Source organism: Dasypus novemcinctus, chromosome 7 (assembly GCF_030445035.2).
Source record: "Dasypus novemcinctus isolate mDasNov1 chromosome 7, mDasNov1.1.hap2, whole genome shotgun sequence".
In the NCBI taxonomy this organism is placed as follows: Eukaryota; Metazoa; Chordata; class Mammalia; order Cingulata; family Dasypodidae; genus Dasypus; species Dasypus novemcinctus.
This window is the reverse complement of record NC_080679.1, coordinates 124,029,018-124,054,414: the sequence shown is the minus strand read 5'-3', so window position 1 is coordinate 124,054,414 and position 25,397 is coordinate 124,029,018. Positions and strand designations below refer to the sequence as shown.

Genomic DNA, 25,397 nt, shown 5'->3' with positions numbered 1-25,397 from the left:
CACCCCACATCACCACTGCACATGGGCCAGCTCCACATGGGTCAAGGAGGCCTGGGGTTGGAACCACAGACCTCCCATGTGGTAGGCAGACACCCTATCCAATGGGCCATGTCTGCTTCCCCCTCAATTTTTTTTATGTGACATTTACATAATCTAAAGCTTCTATGAAACTAAAAAAAAAAATATTTAAAAAAAAGAATGAGGAAGATCTCTATGACTGATAGTCATTTTTTTTTAAAGATTTATTTTATTTAATTCCCCCCCTCCCCTGGTTGTCTGTTTTCTGTGTCTATTTGCTGCGTCTTGTTTCTTTGTCTGCTTTTGTTGTCAGTGGCACGGGAAGTGTGGGCAGTGCCATTCCTGGGCAGGCTGCACTTCCTTTCATGCTGGGCAGCTCTCTTTATGGGATGCACTCCTTGCGCATGGGGCTCCCCTACGCGGGGGACTCCCCTGCGTGGTGCGGCACTCCTTGCGCGCATCAGCACTGCGCATGGGCCAGCTCTACACGGGTCAAGGAGGCCCGGGGTTTGAACCCCGGACCTCTCATGTGGTAGACGGACGCCCTAACCACTGGGCCAAGTCCATTTCCCTGATAGTCATTTTTAAGAGATGTTAGTAAGTGAAAAAAGAAAAGTGCAAAGAGCACATATGGTGAGACAAATTTTATAAAAATAGATGAGAAATAAGAAAACTCTGTATATTCATAACTGACTCTGACAAAGACAGGCTGAAGTCTCTCTTTAGACCCCCACCATGTTGACGGGAGGTGCTGAAGTCTCTCTTTAGACCCCTTCCATTGGGAGAGCTTCCCAATAAACTTTCTGCCTGCAATCATCAGTCTCTGTGTCCCAGTGAGTGCCATTTTATTCTAACAGTGAGATTTTCAGGAAACAAAATTTACCCAATTTTAAATATCTGAGACCATGTTCCTTTGATTTTTACATGTGTGTGTTAACATGGTTTTTTTTTAAAAATTAAAATATTGGTGCCAGTAGTTGTTTTTTGTATGCTTTTTAAAAAACATAAGTACTTGGATAACTAAAATTCCAACAACTGTAAGCCAGCTCCCCAATTTCTTTTGGAGATTTCACTCATGTATAAAACCTGAAATTCTGGAAAGTAATGGATTCGATCATTTCTTCAGTTGCTGTTGACTCTCAGATTTTATGGAAACCCATGCAGACTGAAAAAACTCCCTCTGATTTTATTAAAGAGTAAAGAATACCAAATGGGCATTTCAATAATACAAAAATAACTTGGAATAAAGACTGAATGCCTACTTTGCAAGACTTAACAACAAACCTGAGAGGTAACTCTCAGGTGCAGCAGATACAAGGGGAAACACCAAATAAGTGATGGGAAGCAATTTATTCAACAAAGTGACTGCAAAGTTGAAATATCATTAGTGGATTTATAAAAATTTTAAAAAAGCAATTGTCATTTTTCTTTTGTAACCATTTCTGGAGGAAAACAAACCACCATGATTTAGAATCTTGTGTCCAGTGGACATCCATCTACAACAAGGAAATATATAATTCTATTTTGGTTGTATAATCTATATGCAATTACAATTTCTTTTGAACCGAACTGGCCTAACAGAGCTGAAAGTAACAATTCATGGAGGGTGTTCTTTAATTCATGCAGAATTCATGTTTAATTTTGGTTTCCTTCAAGGGCATACTGCCTGCAGCAGCCATAAGAGATTTTTCCAAGGACACTGCTCTGGGAAAATAAAAAAGGATGTTTCTTGCTAATTCTGGAAACAGTGCTTGTTGCTGTGGTATGCAGGTAGTACATGCTTTTCCCTTTTCTTCTTTTGCTGATTCAGCCTCCTGACTGGACCTAAAATCCACCTCAGTGGAGTTTTCTGATGGCAGGTAGGGTTCCTACACCAAGCACAATGAGGCTGCCTATTATGTAGAGGCATACCATCTGGCAGTGACAGTTACTGCAAGGTTTAGTGGGTGGGCATAAGGGGTGAAGAGAACAGAGTTGCCAAGCATGTACCAGGCAAGGAGCTAAAAGCTTCACACACCACCCAGGTCACACAGCTGGTGACACACCTAGTGCAGCCTGGGGACAGGACTCTCTGACTCCAAGCTCTGTTCTTTCTACAGTGCCACTGTGTCCCCCATGTTCTGGAAACTTCAGAGTTTAGAAATATGCTAAAACAAAGTACAAGAAGATGCACAGTTCATTTTGGGATGGCAATGGAGTGGGGGTTTTGTTTTTGTGCTCCCACCATGTCCCAAATCCTGGGCTGGGTGCTTTTCATTGACGTCATTTAAATCTCCAGGCTAAGCAGCATAGTAGAGGAGCACTTAGAAAATAAAAGGGGAAGCACATAAAGAGGCATCCAGAAGCAAGCCTGGGGCTTGAATGATTTGGAAAGAGCTTTTTCTGCTGGATATGAAGTAAGAAGTGATAAAGAGTCCAAAACTGGACTCCCAATACCCTGGGTGGGTTGTGGGTAGGGTGAAGTGCAGTAGATGGGTGGTATCTGTGGGGTAGCTGCATCTTCTGGAGAGCTTTTTACTCGAACTAAAACTTACATGTCAAGGCTGAGAGGCCTTCACAACAAGTCCAATTCCCATGTCTCACAGAGGAGAGGAGTGAGCCCAGAGAGGCTGCTGATGAGCATGCCCAAGGTCAAGCAGCTCCTGGAGGCTGGTGGTGGTGGTAGGAAAAGGGGGCTGGGAAGTTGGGTTTTTGAGCCGGGATCCAGGACATACCAGTGGTGGGGTAGGGGTGGAGGTGCATGGATAAAGATTCTGGATGCTTCTCCTGTTTGGTGGCAGAGTTCAGGTTTCCTGAACACCCCTGGGGCCATGACAGGTGTGATGGATTTAATTATGTGCGCCAATTTAGACAGGTTCTTGGTCTTGATCAGCATTCACATGGGTGTGGACCCTCTGTAAATAGATCTCTTGAAGATGGCATTTTAGTTAAGGTGTGGCCCAAGGGAAGGATGTGGGCCTTAATCCAGATTACTGGAGGCCTTTATAAGCAGGATAGGGAGGAGTCAGAACCAGCAGTCAGCAGAACCCAGAAGAGAAAGGAGAAGACATCACCGTGTGATGACAGAGAGGGAAACAAGCAAAGGCACCCCAAGAACAGCCGGCAGCAGCCCCAGAATGATACAGGTCTTGGGGAGAAAGCCTCAGCTTGCTAACACCTCGATTTGGACTTTTTCTCATCTCAAAACTTTGACCCAATAGATTGCTGTTGTTTAAGTCAACCCATCGTGTGGTACTTGTCATAGCAGCCTGGTAGACTAAGACAATGGGCCTCTGCCCAACTGGTGGGAACCCTCATTCCAGACCAAAGGCGTTGAACAAAAGGTGACAGCTGATGATCAACACTTTGGAATGTCAGCCACATTTGCTGACCAAGAACTTTTTAAAATCTACTTATAAAGACAAAATTCAAGGGGTGATTAGGTGGGCAGAGTCCTAAAGATAAAGTATTGATATAGCCTGTGCATAAATTCAAAATTGTTTCCAAGTATACCTTGTCCCCAAAATGGCCAAATAAGCAATATAGGCCCTACAGTCTTTGAATGTTCAGAAAGGATGTGAGACTGAATGTGTATTCAGGGTTGCCTCCAGACCAGCTGTGGAAGATATACTAATCCAAGCTGGCTTGGATGTGGAGAATATGTAACTCATCTGGAGGAAATAACCTATCTGATACTAAGATCAAACACTGGAGAACCTAACCAAAGGTCTGTTTGAATACCATCACTGTTAGTCTCGCTAATCCTATATCCTCTGTATAAAAGGGTCTGGAAAAAGCTATTCGGAGCTTGGTATTTATTAGGACAAGAGTCCACCGAGCCCGGCCGGTCAAAACAAACCAACTTCCTTCTCGGTACTCTTGTGTCCTGGCCTTCGATACCACGCAAACCCGATTTCTCTACAACAGTATCAGGCTAATTATTTGATACCTTAGGGCTCTGAAGGTAGAAATAAGAAAATTTGTGAAAATATGGTCACCACAAATTTCTTCTTTCTTTGGTCCAATTAATTTACCTCATTTACCTGTTCTAGGTTGTATGTGTAGCTGAGGTAGCCATGTGTCATCACAGTTAATGCCAGGTTTTGATATGAGAGAGAAGAAGATTCTTTGGAATTGGATATGGGGTGTGTACATGGTTAATTTCATGAACTGGGGGGAAAAACTGGATTTTTTAAAACTGAGTGAATATTTCCAATAAATTATGTGGATCAGCTGTCAACTTAAGAACTGCCAAATAGCCAGCTGTGACATTCGTTTTTTTAAAAGTGTACCTCAATTAAGATAAATTTGAAATATGAAAGTCGGTGGATGCATCATCAGAGTTCTCAGAGAAGTAAACATCTCTCTTGTCTTAAAAATACAATTTGACATAGCTTCAACATTTAACCTTTCAGGATCACAGCCTCTGTGACACAAACAGATGAGCTTCAGCTTACCTCTGGCTCACCTCTGCCTTAGAGGTGTCAGGCAAGGATGAGAGAACCAGGGACTGGAATCTTTTCCAGTGCATTATTCCAGGAATAATGTCCTATAATGAAAACCAGCAGATGACATCAAGTATAAAGCCACAGTGTGGTGAGGTAAAAGCTAAGAAGAACTTCCATTGCCTTCAGGGCCACTGCTTTTCAGTAAGAAAAGTTTAGCTCCAAAATTTTTAAATTCCATTTAGTTTAATTTTTCTGAAGCTAAGAGACAACTACACTAGCAAAGAACATTAAACGAGACAACACGGAAATAAAGTAGGGACAAAGGAGACCTGTTTTCTCCTTCCTTCGCACAGGGGGAACAGCATGTCCGCTCGAGGGGTGACGGATTTGGCTTTTGTGGTCTGTTTTAGTGATTGCAAATGCAAGGCTAGTGCAATATTCCAGGATGATGGGTAGCTCGTCAAATGGCACTCCGGGCAGGGGGGAGGCGGGCGAGCACATGAAGCATGTGTGCAGATGAAGGAGGGCGCTGCTGGGGACCACCAGCTCAGGGGGTGTAGGGTGTGTGCTGGGGACTAGAGGGGGGTGTGAATGGAGAGGCAGGCAGGTCACAGAGGGCCTTGTGGGCAAAGTTCACGAGCCTGGAGCTGCTCCTGTGGGCAGCAGGGAGCCACCAAGGGCTTCTGAGCTAGAAAGCAATGCAGCTAAGGGAGCCTTCTGGGGATAGTGACTGTGACAGTGGTCAGCAATGGGGCAGAATGGAGAGGATGGATCCACGTGCTCTTGAACAAGCAGACTGCGGGGACCCACTGATGTTTAGACGAGTGAATGAGGGAGAGAGGGCTCAGGGAGACCCAGGTAATCGCCCAAGTGCAGTAATGAACTGAACTTGGGAATTATTGGGTCTGAGTGGCCTGAGTGCACCCACACAAGGGGTGTCCTGGATGGTGGGTTTTCAGGACAGCCCAGTCACCTGGGGGGAGGGGGAAGGACATCTTTGGTGCCACCTCCCTTACTGTGCACCTGTCACATCACCACTGTGCCCATCCCTGAGTTTTACACACTTGGCAGTGCCAAAGGAAAGAGGGCATCTGCCCATGGGTTCTTCCCACCTTGGGACCCTCCTTACATGGCTGAAATGGGAACGCAGTGAGCCTCAGGAGTAGCCTTCAAGAGGAAAAGTAAGAGAGAATGTTGGGGAAAGGGCAACATGCAGCCCGAGAGGCGGCTATGGGTGGCCAGGAGGCGACAGGGCTGGCAGAGTGAGAGTGAACGGAAGCCACCGAAGCTGTTGCTCTCAGTCGAGGCAGCAAGCCTTCCTTTCCTCAACCCCAGTGGGGGCCCGCCACCCTCGGGCCCTGTGCCTCCCAGCAGCCCAGGGCCAGCTTGGCTGGCAGTCCGGTGATGGCTTTACTGTGTGATGGAGAAAGTGCTTTAGGGTGACAGGAATGGTGGAGCCGATGTGGGACTCTTTGGTGAACTTGTCCTTGGGGTGAGGGCACAGATGATAATCTATCACGGTTCCATGTAGGTGAGAGGGTGCATCACAGCATATAAGCCCAGGCTGGGATTCTACAGAAGAGAGAGGAAGAGAAAGGAAGATTTCTTTTTGTTTACCAGCTTCAGCACTGTACCAGGACAGTTGCCAGCCAGTGCCTCTGGCTCCCACCAGCACCAACACTCAACTCCAGGTCACCTTGATGAGGGTAGAGAAGCAGGACAGCAGAGGTGTCTTCAAATTGGCAGGGTTTTTAAATGTCACAGCCGTTCATACAGGCCGCTTTTCAGGTTTAAGAGCTTCATTTCATCCTATGTAGATTTACTGAGTCACTAGGAAACAAGTAAAACTGAAATGACAGCCTACAATTGCTTAAATATTTCTTTCCAAATTTGATAAATTAGTGGAAATATGGAATAAGCCAACTGACTGAAAAGTAAATAAGCGTTTGGTTTTGAAAACAAAAAGAGCCTCCTTTGTCATTTAATGACTTTGAAGAGGAGAAAAAGGATTTTTGACATATCGTATCAGGAAATGCCAACGTTTAACATTGGGTAATGTTTTTAATCTTGAAAGGCTCCATTTGGATGTAGGGCCAGGTCCTTCAGGAGCTCTGCACCAGTTTTTTTGTTGGTGGTGTTATTTTTTGCAAATTTTCCAGCACAACTGATGGACGCACAGAGCAATTACATCATAATAGTAAAATATAAAGACTTTCAATTGTCCTCCTGGGGCATGCACAAAACACCTATTCCCAAACACACTCTTCTCCCCCTTCCAGCTGTTTAATCACAGATGTTTCAGAACCACTAACTGAGATTGCTGTATGACTTTTTAACAATAAGAAGAGAACCACCAACTCCTCGTGGGCATCAGAAACCCAACCTCTCTGTAAAGAAACTAATGACCCTCTCCCACTGAAATGAAACAAAGTGAAACCAGGGAAGCCTGGGAGCCACAGGTACAGGGGCGGGAGTTCTGGTGCAGAGCATGCACCTAGGAGTGGGGTGGGAGTTAAGGAGGCTGGAAAGACCAGGGGATGTTAGTGCGGAGATGTGATGGGGAGATGGCTTTGGCTAAAGGGGTGGAGGTGAAGAGGGGGGAAGGCAGGGAGGCAGTGAGGGCCATGGAGGGTCTGCCTTCCCCCAGGAAGGATCCAGCACATATCTCAATGAGTGCTCAATGCGGGAGAGTCAGGGCATGGGGACAAGGACAGAGTGTGACGTGGGTGGCACTGGGTGTCCCCTACGAGTTGGTGAAAGGTGGAGATGTGCACAACACCAGGGGAAAGGGAATTTGCTGTGTGGCCCTCTGGAGTGTCTCTTACACTGGTTGACAGAGGGCCCATGAAGTTGCCACTTGGCCAGCTCTCTTGATCAGTCTCAGACCAAATGTGATGAATGAAACCTTTTTGGAAATGGCCATCTCACCATATCCAATGGCTGTCATGCTTCATAGCCAGCTGGGTGAGCCAGTGTCAGAGTCCCGTACCAGGTGCCTCCAGAATTATGGGGTTTTCTACTCTGGCAGTGGGAACTGGAACTCTCTTTGGCCCTGTGTGAGTTTCTGGTTTGCCTCCTTGAGTCCTTTGGGGTTATTCTTTCCTGGCCTTGGGCAGTTTCCTGACATACATTTGCTGACCAGTATTCAGCTGCTGACTTGAGAGAGACCCAACACAAGCTCCAGAACTTTCTCTCTGCACCTCTCTCCACCCTCGTATCCTGTCCCATGACCTCTCAGCCCCTTGGCCCCCTCATTCCTTCCTGTCAACTTAGGTAAAATCCTGCCCTTGGTGTGGGTTCCCCGACTTTTGCTGCAGCTTGATGCTCTCTCCAGGTAACCCGCAAGGCTCACCTCTGTTACTTAACATCTCTCAGGGACAACTGTCCTTTGTTAGTTGATGCCCAATGTATGTTTTCCTAAGTTTGTCAGTTTCTCAGTTGATTCAGCCAGGATGGGAAATTCAGACCTGTTACTTCATTTTGGCCAGAGTGGAAGTCAGTTATTATTTCTTGAGTGCCATATCTTCCTTCTTTCTTCATTTACACTGTTATTTTGATGGAGTGTAAGTCCAAGCAACTTCCTAAGACAGGAACCTGCCTTCCTGTCAAGAGGCTCTGGGCTTAGAGTTATTGAAAAATGCACGTGGGGCAAGAATGAGAAATAGGGAACCTCTGCCAATTTTCCCATCACTTTTAGAAGAAATAGGTAAATATATCTCTACATCCTGGGGACTTCCAGTGATCTGAAACCAATGACTACATTTTTGCATGTGAAATTATTGGGACAAATTTTATGGTTCACTAGGAATCTCTTAATGGAGAAAACAGGATAAGAGTGGAGTGTAAAACAGGAACAAAAATGCATCGACTCAGGGAAAATTTCATAGGTGAAACTTTATCTAGAAACTTTTGCTCTATAAGCAGATCCTGAGATTTTTTTCTCTTCCAAACACAGGCAAAGCTGATAAACCCAAAAATTCCATGGGAACTAAATGGGCATCCGATCTAGCCACCATCCCTGATAATGCTTCCCAAAGCAGAGGGCCTCAGATTCCCTCATCCTCTGCTCATGTCCACTAGCAAAAAGTAGGGAACGATACAAACACAAGGCTTTCATAGAAAGGAGCCACAGAGGAGGCTGTCCCTGAGCACAGTCGTGCTTGGGTTCCCACCCTGAACGTGGGTTCTATGCCCAAGTAATTGTGGAATTAATAGATAAATAAATTCTGATACTTTCCAAGAATGTATGAGCCTGACTAGGGAAAATTCTCTTGATCTCTTGAAGCTGCAGGTTTCCCACTGTTAGAATGGGAGTGGAGTGGAGTAGGTGGATCTGGGGACCAGAGGTGGAAGAGTGGTTCTACAGCCTGCCATGGCAAACCCCAGGATTGTGCAGGGACACCCCTCTGTGGATGCCCCAAGGGCAGAGGAGGTGTGGGCAGAGCCCCTGACTCCATCGCAATCTGAGCAGCCTGAGCCGCTTCCATTTTACCTGTTGGCTTTCCAGGGCAGATTCCATTTGATGAGAGGGCCCTGCCACTGAATGAAGGGTGGAAACCCTGAGGCAAATGTCCTGTGAGGTGAGTTCCAGCTCTAAGATTCTCCATGTCTCTGTGGAACACTTCCCTCACCCAACGGGACTGGGAGGAGTGTGTCCCATGATGGCCAAAGTACTAACATCACAGCTTGCAGAGGAAAGCAACCTCGATTTTGGAGCAGGGGTGAGGTAAGGAATCAGGGCTCTCAGGTAAGTTTTGGTTCCTGCTCTTGCACCAAGTAGCTGAGAGCAACCTTGGGTGCGACCATCAGCAGCTGTGCCCACATGAGAGGCAGAACTTACCTGGAAGACAGGGTAGATGCCTAAGTAGTGTCTCAGGTACTTCTTTTTTTATTTTATTTTATTTTGTTTTGTTTTATTTTATTTTATTTTTTTAATTCATTTTTTTAAAAAATATTACATTCAAAAAATATGAGGTCCCATTCAACCCCATCACCCCCACCCCCCACTCCCCCCACAGCAACACTCTCTCCCATCATCATGACACATCCATTGCATCAGGTACTTTTTAATTCCATGTGTGCACATGTGTAAGTGAATGTGCATGGGTGTGTGCATGTGTGTATGAATCTTTAAGAAAAGAGACCGTAACTTGGGTGATGACTGTGGATTTTCACTGATGGTCACATTATTACATAGAACCTTGTCAGATTCCCTGTCTGGATCTGATTCCATCAGGATTGGGGTAGACATAAATGGAAGGATAGAAGAGGGAACCCTGGGAGGGTAGAAAGGTGTAAGTGAAGAGGGCGCACAGTGTGGCTGGGACACATGCAGCAGGGGACCACAGAGTTGGGGTGTTACTACTGGCCAACAGGAGATTGGGCTTGATTTGGTAGAAAACAGGGAGCCAGTGAAGAATGTTGAGCAGGGTAGTGGCCTGAGCAGAGTGTGCTTCAGGGAGGTTAATCAAGTGAGGTTATAGAAAAAATGGAACAGAAAACTGAGAAGGAAGAGGTACACACATGGAAGGGACAGTTAGACCTCTGCCCAAGGGTAGAGAAAGGAATCAGCAAATCACTGTAGTGACACAAACTCTGGGTGACATGGGTGATTTTGCTTTCTTTTTCTTTCTCTTTCTTTCTTCTTCTTCATTTGTAATAACATGAATGTATGTATGGCTAATGGTAAAAAATCATAAAAACAAATGCTACAATTCTTAAAGGATAGAAACACAGATATTCTCCAAACAATAAACACTGGCATGCAATTTCCAAGATGAGCTATCATTTAACATTTGAAATTTCAAAAGAGAAAAATATTCCCTATTAATGCTTCAGTTTTCTTATAAAGTCACTCACTGTTGAAATAATGGAACAGAGAACAAAAGACTGTTACTTACAAAAATATAAAGCTGATCATAGTCTAGGGACTTGGCCAAGGCCTCAGGCGGCTTCATGTTCAAGATCAAGGTCTTTCCAGAGAGCTGAGGCTTGGCGTCCTGCTTTGGAAGGGTGATGATGGTGGTGGCTTCATACTTCACAAGGACTAAGAGGAGGCAGTTAGTCTCTAGGCCACAGTAGGGTGGGGGAGGGAGTCCGGGGCAATTCTGGGAGATGGGACATGTTACCTCAGCTCCTTGCTTCAGGGCTCAAGCAAGTTTTTGAGGTTTGTAACTTGTCGATGACTTCTGGACAGAGAATGGCTGATACCCCTTGATTTGGTACAATTGAGAGACCTGACAATGAAAGAAGACAACTGAGTGGATATCCTTCAAAATCCTTTACCCTTCTCAAGCACTACCACACATGCTGGGTTACTTCAAGAGGTCGGTGGGATCTACTTCTAAATGACAGCATTTCTGAGCAACCTGAGATTAAAAGTAAAACAAGCATCATGTTATAACTGGAGATTGTGGTGACTGTTAATTTGGACCAACACCAGATAGATGTCAGTCCAGAGCCTTCTTCTGTGTCCCACCACACATAAAGGTTCATAATTCCTCTCCCATACCAGATGGCTTAACTGTAGAAAGACACTCAACACTGGCTGGGCAATTTAAACTATTTACATTTTCCAAAAAAGAAGTGGTCATATACCTCAAGAGAGACTGACTAACTCTTATTCACTTCATCTTGCCTTTTTTCCTCAAGTTTTTAATATATGCACGTTGGGGAGCTTCATGGATGCATACTCTGTGATATATCATAGTTACGATATTGCTTTGTGTGAGCCATGTTCGGCAAGAAGGATCTGTTACACCTCACACATACAATAAAATAACAGCAGAAAAACATACGTAGTGTGCTAATCAGTATCACCCATAATAGAACACAATGATAAATACAATTCAAATTTTAAAATATTTTGTTGACTTCATAAGAAACACAATCAACTAATGCCATGTGACAGGTCTGACCTGCAAATTCAAGAAGGAATAACACTGCTTGATCTGAACTTCTGAAGACTTAATTGGGAACAGTCCAAGACCGTCAGGAGCCTAAAATATGAAATGTTTTAAAATTGGCCCATAATCCACAGAGTAAAAGCTTCTATTTCCACTACATTTTGAAAGAGGAAATTGACAGTTCTCAAGGAACACTGTTCCTGACCCCAGTTGCTACTCCACGTGCGGGATGCTGAGGCAGCTCTGGTTATGCCTCTCAGGACTCACATTCCCACTGAGCTGGAGGAACACAAACACCAGCGGTAACCTTGAAACCGGGTCCAAACAACAACTCCCAACGCACCAAGAAACACCAGCCCAGGAATTATAATGGAGGAAATCTAGTTTTCTCTGATTTCCTACCATAGGAAAGTAGTTATTGGTAGCACCAAATAATCTGAGATTGATTTTTGCCATGGTTTTTATACCAATTGGATGAGATATCTTATTAATTTACCAAAGACTAGGTGAAATTCTACTTCTGCTGACAGAACATACAACTAGAATGGCACTCTGAAGAGTTGTCTCTGAAGTGATGTTAGCGTGCGGTGGAATACAGACACTACTGTATACCTGTAGTCCAGGTGGACAGCGGGTTTAAAGTCTGCTGTGCAGGAGTCAAGGAGTGGATTTCTTGGGAAAGTAGGCATTTACCAAGTCAAGTAAAAAACACTGTACAAGGTTCATCTTTCTTTGTTTGGGATAGCCTCATAAAGAAAACTTGAAGCTTTTGTGATCCTAACTTATGTCCTTACTAGGAGCTGTGGGGGTGGTTATAATACATAATAGCTAACATATCTTGAGCATTTACTATATGCCAGGAAATGTATGTATTAGCTCATCCAATCCTATCAACAGCTGATAAAATTTAATGTCTCATTTCATGCATGAGGTAATTGAGGTTCGAATGAATTAAGGAATAGGTGCTTGGTGGTGCCAGAACTGAACCCCAAACCTGTAGCCCAAAACCCACACTCTCCCTCTTTAAGGAATTGGCACTGCAGGCCTGTCCATCTCTGAGGTCTTTTCTATTCTTTCTCAAAGAAGAAAACTCCAGCAAATGTTTTCATCTTTCATTTCCCAAGAGTGTCACATGCAAATGTGTGTTTAAGCCTTTGTTCTCCCGTTGTATATAGGTGTGAAATCTATCAGCAGCTTGATTGGAAACCAGCCTGGAAGAATCCTAGTTGGCAGGGATATGGAGATGACGACTCCATTGTAATTCACTACTGACCTAGGGTGTTTTCCTGATTAAAGAGCCAATTCTGCTTGTCCTTGGGGATAGGGAAGCTTCTAATATTCAAATCTATCCTTTTGTCTGGAATTGCTATCCTGAAAAATTTCATGTGAAATTGCGATTTTTGTAGGTCAAAAGTGATTAACTAGCAGTAATTTCATACAGTCCAAAGGAGTATTTCTAGATTTTTCACTGCTACTCCTCTTCAAAAGGGGAATAATGATTATACATCACAGTCTTCTGGATTTGTGGTTTCATGTTTGTGAAAATGATAATGCTCGTTTTTTTTCAATCAAGCAATAAGAAAGTAATGAAAGAAGGTAAACATTCATTCAAAATTCTATTACTTGGATTTAGTAAACACGATTTCAGATCTCTTCTGCCTATATATAGGCATGAAGATGAAAGCGATTTTTTGAAATGGTGTTGTAGAATTTGAAAGAGGTTCAATTATTTGCATATAGAAAGGTCAGGACTCAGGAATGATTTTGAGAAGGAAAAATGGTTTATTGACGGCGGGCCAGACTCGGGAACTTTCTGTTTCAATCCTGAGCCCCGAACAAGATTTTTGAGTCCTTTTTATACAGAGAGGAAAGGCCAAATGGTCCTTTTGTTTCAGTTCTCAATAGGCTTGAATTAGCATATATCTTCCACATCCTAGGTAATCTTTTAGCATGGACTTCATATATTCTAGATAAGCTTTTAGCACATTTGGTTTGCATTTTCCCTGAATATTTAAAGTTTATAGACTTCGCATTGTTAAACTGTTTCCTGGGACTGGAGTCATTGCCATGGTCACCAAGGGCAGGACTGCAGCCTCTTACCTTTCCACACCCACAAGTCAGGACAGACAGCTTAGGTTAAGGTTATCTCTGAAGAGACAAAGAGCCTCCCACCCATAGCCCACATCAATGGGATCCAAATATATGAGGTTCCAAAATTATAGCAAACATTAAAGGAAACTTTTAAGTTTAACAGAAAAGGAAATTGAAGTGAAACTGAAAAGAATATGCCAATTAATTTCTAGAATGCCCCTCTCCCCATATCACCTTTATGAATTCTTGTTTCAGGAAGATAGCATTATCTAAAAATTCCCGGGTCAATTATTCTTCTACTGAATGTTTTAATCTGCTGATGCCCTTTCTCTTTTCCTCTTCTTCCTCCTCATTCCCACTCCTCTGACCACTCTGCTCAAGTATCTAGGCAAAATCCTCTATTGACTCCTTTCTTGTTATCACTCATCTTTTTTTCTTATTTTCTTTTAAATGTTACATTCAAAAAATATGAAATTCCCATATACCCCCAACCTCCCTACCCCACCCCTCCCACATCAACCTCTTCCATCATCGTGGCACACATTCACTGCACCTGGTGAATACACTTTGGAGCACTGCGGCACCACATGGACAGTGGTCCACATTGTAGTCTACACTCTCTCCCAGTCCACCCAGTGGGCCGTGGCAGGACACACAATGTCCAGCATCTATTCCTTTGAATGAAGACAGTTCTATGGAGATCATTAGCTACAGATTAGAGTGGAGAGGAATGAAGCAAGGCACTGCAGTCTGGACTTATCTGTCAAATTTGCAATGCCTTCCATCCTAGATATAAGCCTCCCCTTTGGTTTTCAGGGTCTGGAAGGAAGGTGTATTAGTCAGGGTTCTCTAGAGAAACAAAATCAACAAGAGATATCTGTCAACAGTATGCGATTCTATGAGTCTCTCATGCAGCTGTGGGGATGCACAAGTCCAGCTTCTGCAGACAGGCCGCAACCAGGGACTGCAATGAAAGTACAGTGAAGGTTCTTGACAAGTTCTGGGAGATGCTGGCTGTCCAAAGATGAACTGGGAAATTCTCTCCCAATGCTGGGATCACTTCCCCTTTTAAAGGATTCAACTGACTGGGTTAAGCGTCACTCATTGCTGATGGCAATCTCCCTGATTGATGTAATTATAACCAGCTATCTATGATTTACCACTGCAGTACAGTCAATGGTGCCTCAAGTCCATAAATGCCCTTGTATTACAGTTAGCAAAGTGCTTTCTTGACCAAACAACTGGGCACAATTACCTGGCCGAGTTGACACAATAGCCCAACCCATCACAGAAGGTATGGTTCTTGGAGACACTCTGTAAGTCACCAGCTCGGTTTTCAGTGATCTGATGGGTGCTGCTTTCCTTCCCTCCTTCACTAGTAGCTTCACTTCTATCCATTTTCCTTGGTGAGGAGGATAGACCACAGATTAGGACTGGCATATTGCCTTGCCCTCACCTGCCATTTTACAATCTCCAAGAGCAGTCCCTCCTTCCATACATGACCTGTGACCTGCATGTAACTACCACCAAAGAATCCCTGGTCAGGCCTTACAGGGATGTGATACTAGAAAAAATGGCATCCTGCCCAAAGCCTGAAGAAGTATGGACTGGCTCATAGCTTCTTAGGGTTTTGACACAAATTTTATGATTTCAGGTGGATGTTCAGCATAATATATGGTTTGTGACTAGTTTCTTGTTTCATAAATCCTCACAGGGCCCACTGGATGGAATGGAGGAGAGTATGGGCCATGATGTGAACCATTGACTATGAGGTGCAGAGGTGCCCAAAGATGTACTTACCAAATCCAATGGATGTGTCATGATGATGGGAACGAGTGTTGTTGGGGGGGGGAGAAGGAGGGCAGGGGGGTGGGGTTGAATGGGACCTCACATATATATTTTTAATGTAATATTATCACAAAGTCAATAAAAAATAAATAAATAAATAAAATAAAATGCAGCTTTCATCTGCATTTTCCATTCCAGTTTTCAAGGATGCCTTTAGTCCATCATCCCTATGACTTCAATCTTAAATTAAACCCTGAGGACTTTCTTCATTCAATTCTCCCATAAAGCTATCTCTGAAACTGGGTACCTACAGTCATTACAGGATCACACTTGAGGAAAAAAGTATGTTGCAGCATGTGACATGAGATGGCAAGTGGCATTTTGTTCACCCCTTTATCTGACACTGGACAACTTAGCACAATATGTTTTTAGTCAATTCTACTTGTTTATTGCTTGAGTGACTTTATTCCTACCTCGGTTTTTTGCAGGATGTGCACTCACTAATATTCTATAGTTAGGTTAGACTACTGTGAACTGCTAAGAAGAAAATCATGGTATAAATATAAAATAAAGAATGCTATTAGTTTTATACTTTGGTGTGCTTGTTACTCTACTTTTAATATGTCTAATGGTATTAATAGGAGATATATATCTAGCAATGAAAGGATAGAGGAAGAAATCAAGATATTTCTTTTTTATTTGCAAGATAATTTTAAGGATTTTCCAAGGGTAGTATTTATACTGTGTCAACCTCTCCTTTTAACTTGTATAAAACCCATGGTTAGGGAAGCGGCTGTGGCTCAATCAGTTGGGCTCCGTCTACCATAGGGGGGGCCCTGGGTTCGTGTCCCAGGGCCTCCTTGTGAAGGCAAGCTGACCCATGTGCCGTGGAGAGCTGACGGCCCATGCTCCCCGGAGACCTGGTGCAGCAAGATGATGCAACAAAGGGAGACAAACAGATACAGAAAAAATGCACAGTGAATGGACACAGAGAAGAGACAGCAAAGAATGGAACAAGCTGCAAGGGGGGGAATAAATAAATAAATAAATAAATCTTAAAAAAAACAACACTCATGGTTATTAAAAAACAACTTACAATACACATTAGGATGTAAAAATATCAGCTTATGTTCAAAAGAAAATTGAAGCTCAGAAAATACTGGTAAGAAGTAAAAGTTCCATTTTACATCTTTCTTCTCATTTGAACTCTGATGTGGCTTTTTAAAAAAATTTTGTGTGACACATTTTAGTTTCTGCCTTATATGGAAGTAACTTGTTCTACACAACTTACTTCTGCTCCTTGGTCATGAGTATCTTCAGGGCATGGGCTGTTTCCCATGGTGCTTTGCAACTGACACTGCATACAGCAGGCTCTCAATGAATTACAATGGTGCACTTAAACTTTCAAAATAGTTGTATTATGTTGGCCATCTTATTATTTAAATTTTTGACAGTAATATATGCACACAGTCAAAATTTCAGCATACATCAGTAGTAATCAGTGCAAAGAAAGTAATCCTTGCAAACCCTTTTCTCTCAGTTATCTTCTCACCCTTTGCAGAAGCAATTACTGTTGCTAGGATAGACATATTCTATGTATTACTGTTATACTTTAAAGTATATTTTATGCATGCTCATCTTTCTAAATAACTTTTTGATAGCAAACTTTTACAAGAAAGAAAGAATGGAAGAAATGAAGATTTGGGTTTTGACAGAAGTTTTTAAAGAATAAATGAAACAAGCCAGAGAAGCCATATTTTAAAGACATGTTGGAATAGCAGGTTCTGGTGAATACACATTCATGTGGTTGAGAGTTGAACTGTGAAATCGATAACTGCACTTTTATCTGTGCGGTCCCATATTGAAACGGTGTAAGCTTAATAGTCACATTCACCTTTTGATTCACTGGAATTATTCCTTAGAGGAAAGAAAGGAGAAAACATGCTACTCTTTCTTCTTGCTAGGTCCATTCAATATATTTCTATATTCTTTAAGATAATTCTATATTCTTTAGACTATAGATAAGAATTTCTATATTCTTTACATAGTCTTCTCATTAAATACTCCTGCATAAACTTCTGCATTTTGCATTGATCTTATTTGTCAATTACTCCATTAATCCTTCATAATAATGATTTTATTGTGTCAATTATATATATCTATCTATATACACATCCATCAGCATTAGCAAATCAGAAGTAAATTTCCAGAACAGTAATCTTCAATTGCCAGATCTCAATGTTAATGCTACAAACAAGAAAAAACTAGGAATATACATAAGAATAGCGCCCAAACAATTCACTTCCCTATATTTTTGTGTAATTTGGTTCTCTGCTTTCAGTTCTTCAGGATGGAAAACAATTCTCTCAGAGATCAAACATCACTCCATACCTATTCCTCCTGTATGTTCCTGGTACAAATGAAGCTCAGAACATAGTAAATGCTCAATAAGTGTGGAAAGGAAAAGGGAAGGGAAGGGAAGGGAAGAGGGAGGGAGGGAGGAAGAGTCAAAGTCCTAGGTCTATAGGGCTAGTGTTTTCTCTGACTTCCACAGAGGCTGTGGTTTCCTTTCTAGAATGAGGTCTTCTGCCTTCGCACATCTGGTCACCCCACTGTCCCCACAGAGGCCTTGCACATTCTCTCATAAATGCCTAAGGATCAGTTTGTTCACCTGGAATACCTCCTTCTTGTCTTTCCCCTCCTCTGAGGGTTATACTACTCTCCTCTTTCTACGGTCTGCTCCATGCACCTCCCATTCAGCCATTCAACAAGCACTTATTGAGCACTTACTGTGTACCAGGCACTCTTTTAGGAACCCAAGATACAGCAATAAACACAGCAAAGTCTCAGGTCTCACAGAGGTGATGTTCCCATTGGGGATAGCAGAGAATAAGAAATAAGCAAGGGAACATAAGTTGTTGAGTCATGTCATGAATGCCAAGGAGAAAAGTCAAGCAGGAGACAGGGAAGCTAGGAAAGTACAAAGTGCTCTTTTAGGCAGGGTTCCCTGGGAAGACCTCTCCTATGAGATGTTTGGGCAGAGACCCGAAGGAGTTTTAGTCTAATCCTCAAACACTGGAGTCCCACTGCTATCGGGCCTTTGCAATGGGTCTTCCTTCAGTCTGAAAATCTGTTCCTCCAGATTTTCTCATCATCTGGAGGACTTCTCATAATCAGACTTTTAGCTCAAATGTCGTCCTCTCAGAGAAGGCTTCCCTGATGCCCCAATCTAAGTAGCAGCCTCCCTCCATCCTCTTGCATGCTCTATTACATTGTTCTCCATCTTACTCTCTGGAATTACCATCACTTTTTCGCTGTACTCTCTGAAATGATCTCCTTTACTGTCTGTCTTCACCTGGATTAGAAGGCGAGTCCTACGACAGCAGACACCTGCTTATTACTATGACCGCAGATCAATAAGTACTTGTTGAATAAGCAAGTGAACCTAAACTTCAAAGCCTACATCAACCTACATATTCCATGAAACTCCTCCTGACTCACCAGCCCTGGGAACCTTCACTCCTTTAAACATCATCAGCCCCATGAGACTCAAGTAGCACCTGAACTGCTGCCTTTCAATGTGTAACCTCTCCCAACTAACCTAAAACCCCCTTAGGCAGACATCAGGCCCCAAAATTCCCCTATCCTCTCCAATCCCTAGCACAGTGCTTCAGGAATAGGTATCTGTCAATTTCCTGAGATCAGCAGACAAAATCTTTAAATGACACCCACTTGTGACCAGAGCCCACTTTAGGGCAGACGAGAGCCCCAGCAGGGCTCAGGTTGATCAGCCAGGGCAAGTTCAACTAGACAGAAGCCCCGATTTTCCATAGTGCTCTGGAGTTTAATACATTGACCACCCACTTTGTCAGAAAATACACCTGTATGACCACAATTCATTTAGGGCTTCAGACTATAAGAACCATCTACTGCTTCTGCTGCAGCTCATTCACTTAGAAAAATAAGAACAAGCTCTGGAGCAAGGATTAATGTTTGCCTTGACCTGGCTGACTTATTTGGAAGTGCTCCGAGCCCTGATCTAATACCCAAAGCACAGGGGGGATGAGTAGTCTAGGCAACCAAAACACACTGCTTTTTCCATCACCACAGACACCAGCTCTGCCAAAGGCACATGGCTACAGCAGATCGTCAGAGGTTAACAGCTTTAAAGGGAGTGTCAACCAGTCACAGCTTCCCTCTTGGTAAAAACGACAGTGATAGAAAAGAGAGTGAAATCTCACGTCTAAAAAGTGACAAAGGAACCAAAAAAGAGTCTCACTTCATTTTTTAAAAAATTAAAAATAAACCACTCTCATACCATTATCTTTTGGCTTTGGTCCAACTTCATCTGGGATTAATTTAAGATTAATATCCTTAATATAACCAGAGATAATATTAAATCATTAAATCACAGGGCAGGAAGGGTAGGAGGGACAGAGAGAGAAAGGACAGAACAAAAATTAGAAATAAACTAAATGTTAAGATAACCTTGGTTTATCAAGAAAATGAGTTTAATGAAGACAATGAAACAACTGTGAAACATGCTGTAATAATAAATGAAATCACCAGAAAAGAATTCTGCATCTTTGTCTTGATCACAATTATGTAAAACATGTAGACAGTTACTCAGAGGAGACAGAGAAATAAATGTAGATTATTTGCTAGAACAGTAAGGTTTAAGATGGGGAAATTTAATTTCTTTCCTGCTTGTTCGCATACAGTGTTATTATAAGACTGTTACAATGGTAAAGTATCTTTTCTTCAAAAAAATCTCAGCAAGTACCAATTTTTCTCCCTAAATTGTCATACAGCCATTCAACTCTCATGCTTGCAGTGTTAGTAAATATCGGTTTTAATTAAACTTCCAAGATTTAGGTTTCCATTAGCGGTGTGACTTCAGGTAAACTACTTAATCTTTCTAAGCTTCAGTTGGGCCTTTAATAATTTAAAAAGCCATTCAAGAGCAAACTGTTGGCCAACTCTGTGTTTCTGCCTCACTGGATTACAGAAGGGAGGGCTTCCGTCCCACTCACAGGCCTGTAACAATCGCAGGCCACCACTGCCTGCCCGGGGATGTGTGGGCAAGAGCAAGGTCCTAGGGACCACAGGGACCCCAACTCACAGCCTTGCTCTGTGATTTAGTTTGGTCGTTTTACATGAAGCTCAGTTTTCTCAGCTGTAAAATGGGATGTGGTGTGGGAGTGGATGTGGCTCAAGCAGTCTAGTGCCTGCTTCCCATATGGAAGGTCCAGGGTTCGGTGACCGTGACTCCTAAACACAAAAACAACCAACCAACATACAAACGAGAAAAACAACTCAGGGGAGCCGATGTGGCTCAGGGGTTCAGCGTCGGCTCCCCACTGACGAGGTCCAGGTTAATCCCTGGTCCTGGTATCTCAAATAAAAAAGTGGGGGGTGAGATGCTGTTTAAAGAAAAAATAATGTACAGATCAGGATTAATGCCTGGTACATAGTATGTGTCCTTCCCAAATAAAACAAGTAACAATTAAATTCTTAAACATGAAGGCAAAAAGAAATCTTCTTTGAAAAACTTAAACCTGACCCATTTAAGTTCTTAAAAAGAAGAGACAATTGCCTTATGGTATCAAGCCCCTGGGATGTCTTTCCCATTGCACTAGGTTTTTTTCTCTTGTTCCATAAAAGTGCAAACTGCAGGCGAATCTCCAAGTCAGAATATAAGCTTGGGCTGCCCTACCAGGGTTGTTTTAAAATTTAGGTCTGGAGATGTACTGTGACCGAATAAAACCCTGAGGCTTCCATGACCAGTTGACTTTGACCACAGCAGATGAAGGCTCAAGTGGTTCAGATATTTGGACTGCTAATTATCCCCTTACTTATCACTAACCTTTAATTTCCTTCTCCCTCCAGCAAGTCTTTTTAACTGGAACTAGAAAGAAGGAGTAAAGTTAAGCCTTTGGGAATGTAATAATTTTCCTTTCCCTTCCCGCCCATCAAACATGGAAAGGAACGTGCCCACTCTGTATGGGGCACTTTGGGGCCATGGGCACAAGCAGCTCCTGGGGAGGCAGGGTGGCTGTACAGGAATGGTTATCATCGGGCTCAGGGGGCTGCGTGGAGTGCAGTGCTCAGCTCCTAGGACTCACCCCCTGACTGCATCAGCCTCACCCAAGCCTTCAGGCACGCCTGGGCACTATACCCTCCACCCCTCAGCATCTCCATGGCTACCCTGAAACCGGTCAATGTCAGCCTCCTTCCTAAGAGGGCTTCTGGCTTCCATTTTATGTTCCCACAATCCACTTCCTCCTCAGGAGCCAAAGCGATCTTTTAAAGCGTGCATCAGGTCATGCCACCCCCTGCTTAAAACTTTCCAATGCACTCCCATCCACTCAGAGTCAGATTCTAACTCTGACCCTCACCAAACCTGGTCCACTCCCCAGCTTTGGCTCCAGCTTCCTCCTTTGCTCCCACACTCCAGCCACCCTAGGCTATGACTTGCCCTTGAGTGTGACCACACCAAGCTTGGCCCAACCCAATGGCCTTCACGTTGGTTGCTTCCTCATCCTGAGCCTGCTGCCTCTTTATCAGTGGGGTCTTAGCTGACAGGACTTTTCCTTAGGAAGGCTCTTCCTGACCATCTGGCGGTGAGCAGTCCCCTGGCCCCAGCCTCTGTTTCAGTTTTCTTCACAGCATGTTTACTCTCCCTCGGTGTTCCTGACGTGCCTGCCTCTCTTCCCCACTGGAACACCAGCCCCATCTCAGCAGCGGCAGTGTCTGCCGTTTTCCCAGGGTACCCCAGTGTCCATACAGTGCCTGATGCACTGAATTTATTGGTGCAATGAATGGACAGAGAAATAATATCAGACATGGGAGGAAGTAAACCCAGCAGAAATGAGCCCAGGTGACATAAAGATGGTTCTGGAAAAGATGGTGAAGTAAAGCTATTTTAACTTCGTTGCCCTTTCTTCAAAACTCCCCCAAAACAAGGAAAAAATATATATAGGGAAAAAAATCTTCCATTAAAAAAGGAAAATGCCTACAACTCTAAAGCACATAGAAGAAGCATGGTAAAACTATGTTAGTTTGCTAGAGCTGCTATGACAAATACCACACATAAATGGGAGGGATTTCCTGCCTCACAGTTTGGAGGGAAGAATTCCAAAATCAAGGTATTGGCAGGCCACACTTTCTACAGTCTGTGCATTCTGGTGGTGGTTGGCTGACAATCAGTCTCTGCCCCGGTTACATGGACACCTGCTTCTTTCTGTCTCCTCCTATGGCTACTACTTTTCTGCCCAAATTTCCATTGCGTATAATGGTTCCAGTTATATCAGACTGGGGTCCATCCTGCTTCAGTTCAGCCTCATCTTAATAGGATCTTCAAAGATCCTATTTAAAAATGAGTTCACACCCACATGACCAGAGGTAAGGATTTGAAAATGTCTTTGTGGGGGTGTGACTCAATCTACCACACCTCTCAAATACTGTCAGCTGAGGCACAGGAGCCTGCTGAGGGCCATGAGTGAGCACCACAATCCTGAAAAACATATCCAAGCATCCTTTGGTTACAGTGACAGGTTGCAGGAGTGTGGCTGGGTCCTGGAGAAAGGGGTTAGTGACAACAGAGACTCAAGCCAACATCACAGAATGGCCGGAAAGGGGAGCTGAGAAAGTACCTGTTCTGCCCTGCCACTTCTATTGTCTGTGGCCTAGGACCTACTTGAGACTATGGACAGAGGTGATATGGTGGGAGAGAGGGAGGTTGTGACCACAAATGGCAACAAGCAGCACAGGTGAGCTAGAGGGCTCTCTCCGACGAGATGTTCTTCCAGGACGTTTTTTTTTTTTTTAAGATTTATGTTTATTTATTTCTCTCCCCTTCCCCTCCCCCCCCAGTTGTCTGTTCTCTGTGTCCATTTCCTGTGTATTCTTTTTTTTTTTTTTTGTCCGCTTCTGTTGTTGTTAGCGGCACGGGAATCTGTGTCTCTTTTAGTTGCGTCATCTTGCTGCGTCAGTTCTCTGTGTGTGCGGTGCCATTCCTGGGCAGGCTGAACTTTCTTTCATGCTGGACGGCTCTCCTTATGGGACACAGTCCTTGCACATGGGGCCCCCTATGTAGGGGACACCCCTGCGTGGCAGGGCACTCCTTGCGTGCATCAGCACTGCGCATGGGCCAGCTCCACACGGTCAAGGAGTCCCGGGGTTTGAACCGCGGACCTCCCGTGTGGTAGACGGACGCCCTAACCACTGGGCCAAGTTCTCTTCCCTCCAGGATGCTTAAACACACAGACTGCGGTGCCACAATTCCTGGGTTCTAACATCAGCTCTGCCACTGGTTACTAAGACACTCTGTGCTTCAGATTCCCTCATCAGCGATATGCGCACAATAATGGAATCTACTTCCTCAGAGTTGTAGGGGTTATTCAATGAGTTCTACGTACCCACGTGGAGCAGGGTTTGGCATAGGGTAGGCACTATGTAAGCATGAGCTATCATCATCATCATCATCACCATCAACACTTTCCCACATTATCCTTCTGCTGGTAGTTTGTGCAATTCAAAGTTAAATAAAGTGCCAAAAAGAACCAATGCTTTCAACAGGTCTTATGCAATATTAAAATTAAAGCTTTTTGAAGAAGGAGCATAAGCAAAAGGCAGGTGAAGCACACACATCACAAGAGGACAACCTCAGAACCCAGATGGCTCACCAGAGTCATAAGAAAATCATACCTACATGACCTTGTCACGTAAGTCTCCAGAGTTTGAGGAAGGCATGGTACAACACACTAGAAGAACGTTAGCTTCCTTCTGGTAGAGCTCAGGAAAAAAGCCAAAAAGGAATTGGTAGAAACTACACTGGCACAGCAGCACCAGCACCAAACACACATATGCTTGCTGGACACACTGGTAAGGACATGGCAGGTAGGCATGTGATAGCCACAAAAACAATTAATTCATAAATTTATTTATTTATTTATTTAGGTACCAGAGACCAGGGAACAAACCTGGGACCTCGTCTGTGAGAAGTAGGCACTCAAGCACTGAGCCACGTGGGCCTGCAAGTTGGTTTCTTCATTTGTTTTGCTTGTTATTTTTGTTTTAGGAGGCACCAGAAATCGAACCCAGGACTCCCATGTGGGAAGCAGGCACTCAACCTCTTGAGCCAAATCCATTCCCTGAAATGATTTTAAAGGTAATAGATACTGAAAGCAAAGGGGAACCAGTATACACACATAACTGATATTCCCGAGGAAGAGAAAAACAAATAGAACATAAAACTATTCAAGGTTTTAATGGTTGTAGCATCTCCTAAAGTAATCAAATGTCATTTTCCTCCAGATCAAAAGGACATGCAATTTTCCAGGAAAAAAATGATACAGAACATCACCATCACATATCCTGGTAAAGTTCCTGAATCTTGAGAATGGTGGGGAGCGGGAGGAGGTAAGGGAATCCGAAGGGACTCTAAAATCACCTTCAATAGGGAAAGATTCAGTATTAGACTTCCCTGCAATTCAAACCCAAAGGACAATCAAGCAGTGTGTACAAACTTGCAAACCAGGATTTGTATATCCAGTCCCTCACGATTAAAAGCTGCAGAGAACCATCATCAAAGACGCAAGAACTCTGAATATATAGACCCCAGGAAGCTCTGTTTGAGAAGCTGTATGACAGAATCCAGACAGTCAGAAAAAGACCAAAATGAAGAAGTTGGTAACGGAGGAAATGGAATAAAGAACGGAGATGGGTACACTGTCCCATTTAAACAGACACTAAGTAATTCTGGCATTTATGGTCATGAAATGGAATGTAAATATGTATAACCCACAAATAATACAACTGGGAGTTATAGGGAGGAGATGGGCAGAAACTCTATTGGTGCATTTCCTTCATTGTCCACAGCCAAAATCCTGGCTGCCGTTGAGGACTGCACTTGAAGAATGCAGTGGCTCTGACCTCTTAAAGTTTCCATATTCCCTTTTCTTAATTTTAGCAAAAATTTTAGGAGGTAGTAGCTCTTATATCAAATAAGTTCATCAATTTCTTAAACTCCACTTGTTTCTTTTCCTTCAAGGTGAAGCAACAAAAACCTACCAGATTTTCTTTTAATATGATCCCATTATTTCTAATAGTTTCATCTGTCTCTGCATCATTCCATCTTCCCTTCTTCTACCTAAGCACAGAGCCA

At 43.4% G+C, this 25,397-nt stretch overlaps 1 long non-coding RNA gene across 4 annotated transcripts in view; it reads right to left on the bottom strand.

Moving 5' to 3' along the window:
* LOC101432199 (uncharacterized) overlaps window positions 1–25,397 on the bottom strand; it is an 86,315-nt gene that overhangs the window by 13,138 nt on the left and 47,780 nt on the right. For 3 of the 4 annotated variants that reach the window (XR_009186626.2, XR_009186625.2, XR_009186627.1), the window contains 2 exons: window positions 10,346–10,681; window positions 4,455–6,017 (listed from right to left, as the gene is read on the bottom strand). This is a non-coding gene — a long non-coding RNA (uncharacterized lncRNA). The remainder of the gene's footprint in view (window positions 1–4,454; window positions 6,018–10,345; window positions 10,682–25,397) is intronic. The other variant, XR_009186628.2, reaches the window with a different exon arrangement.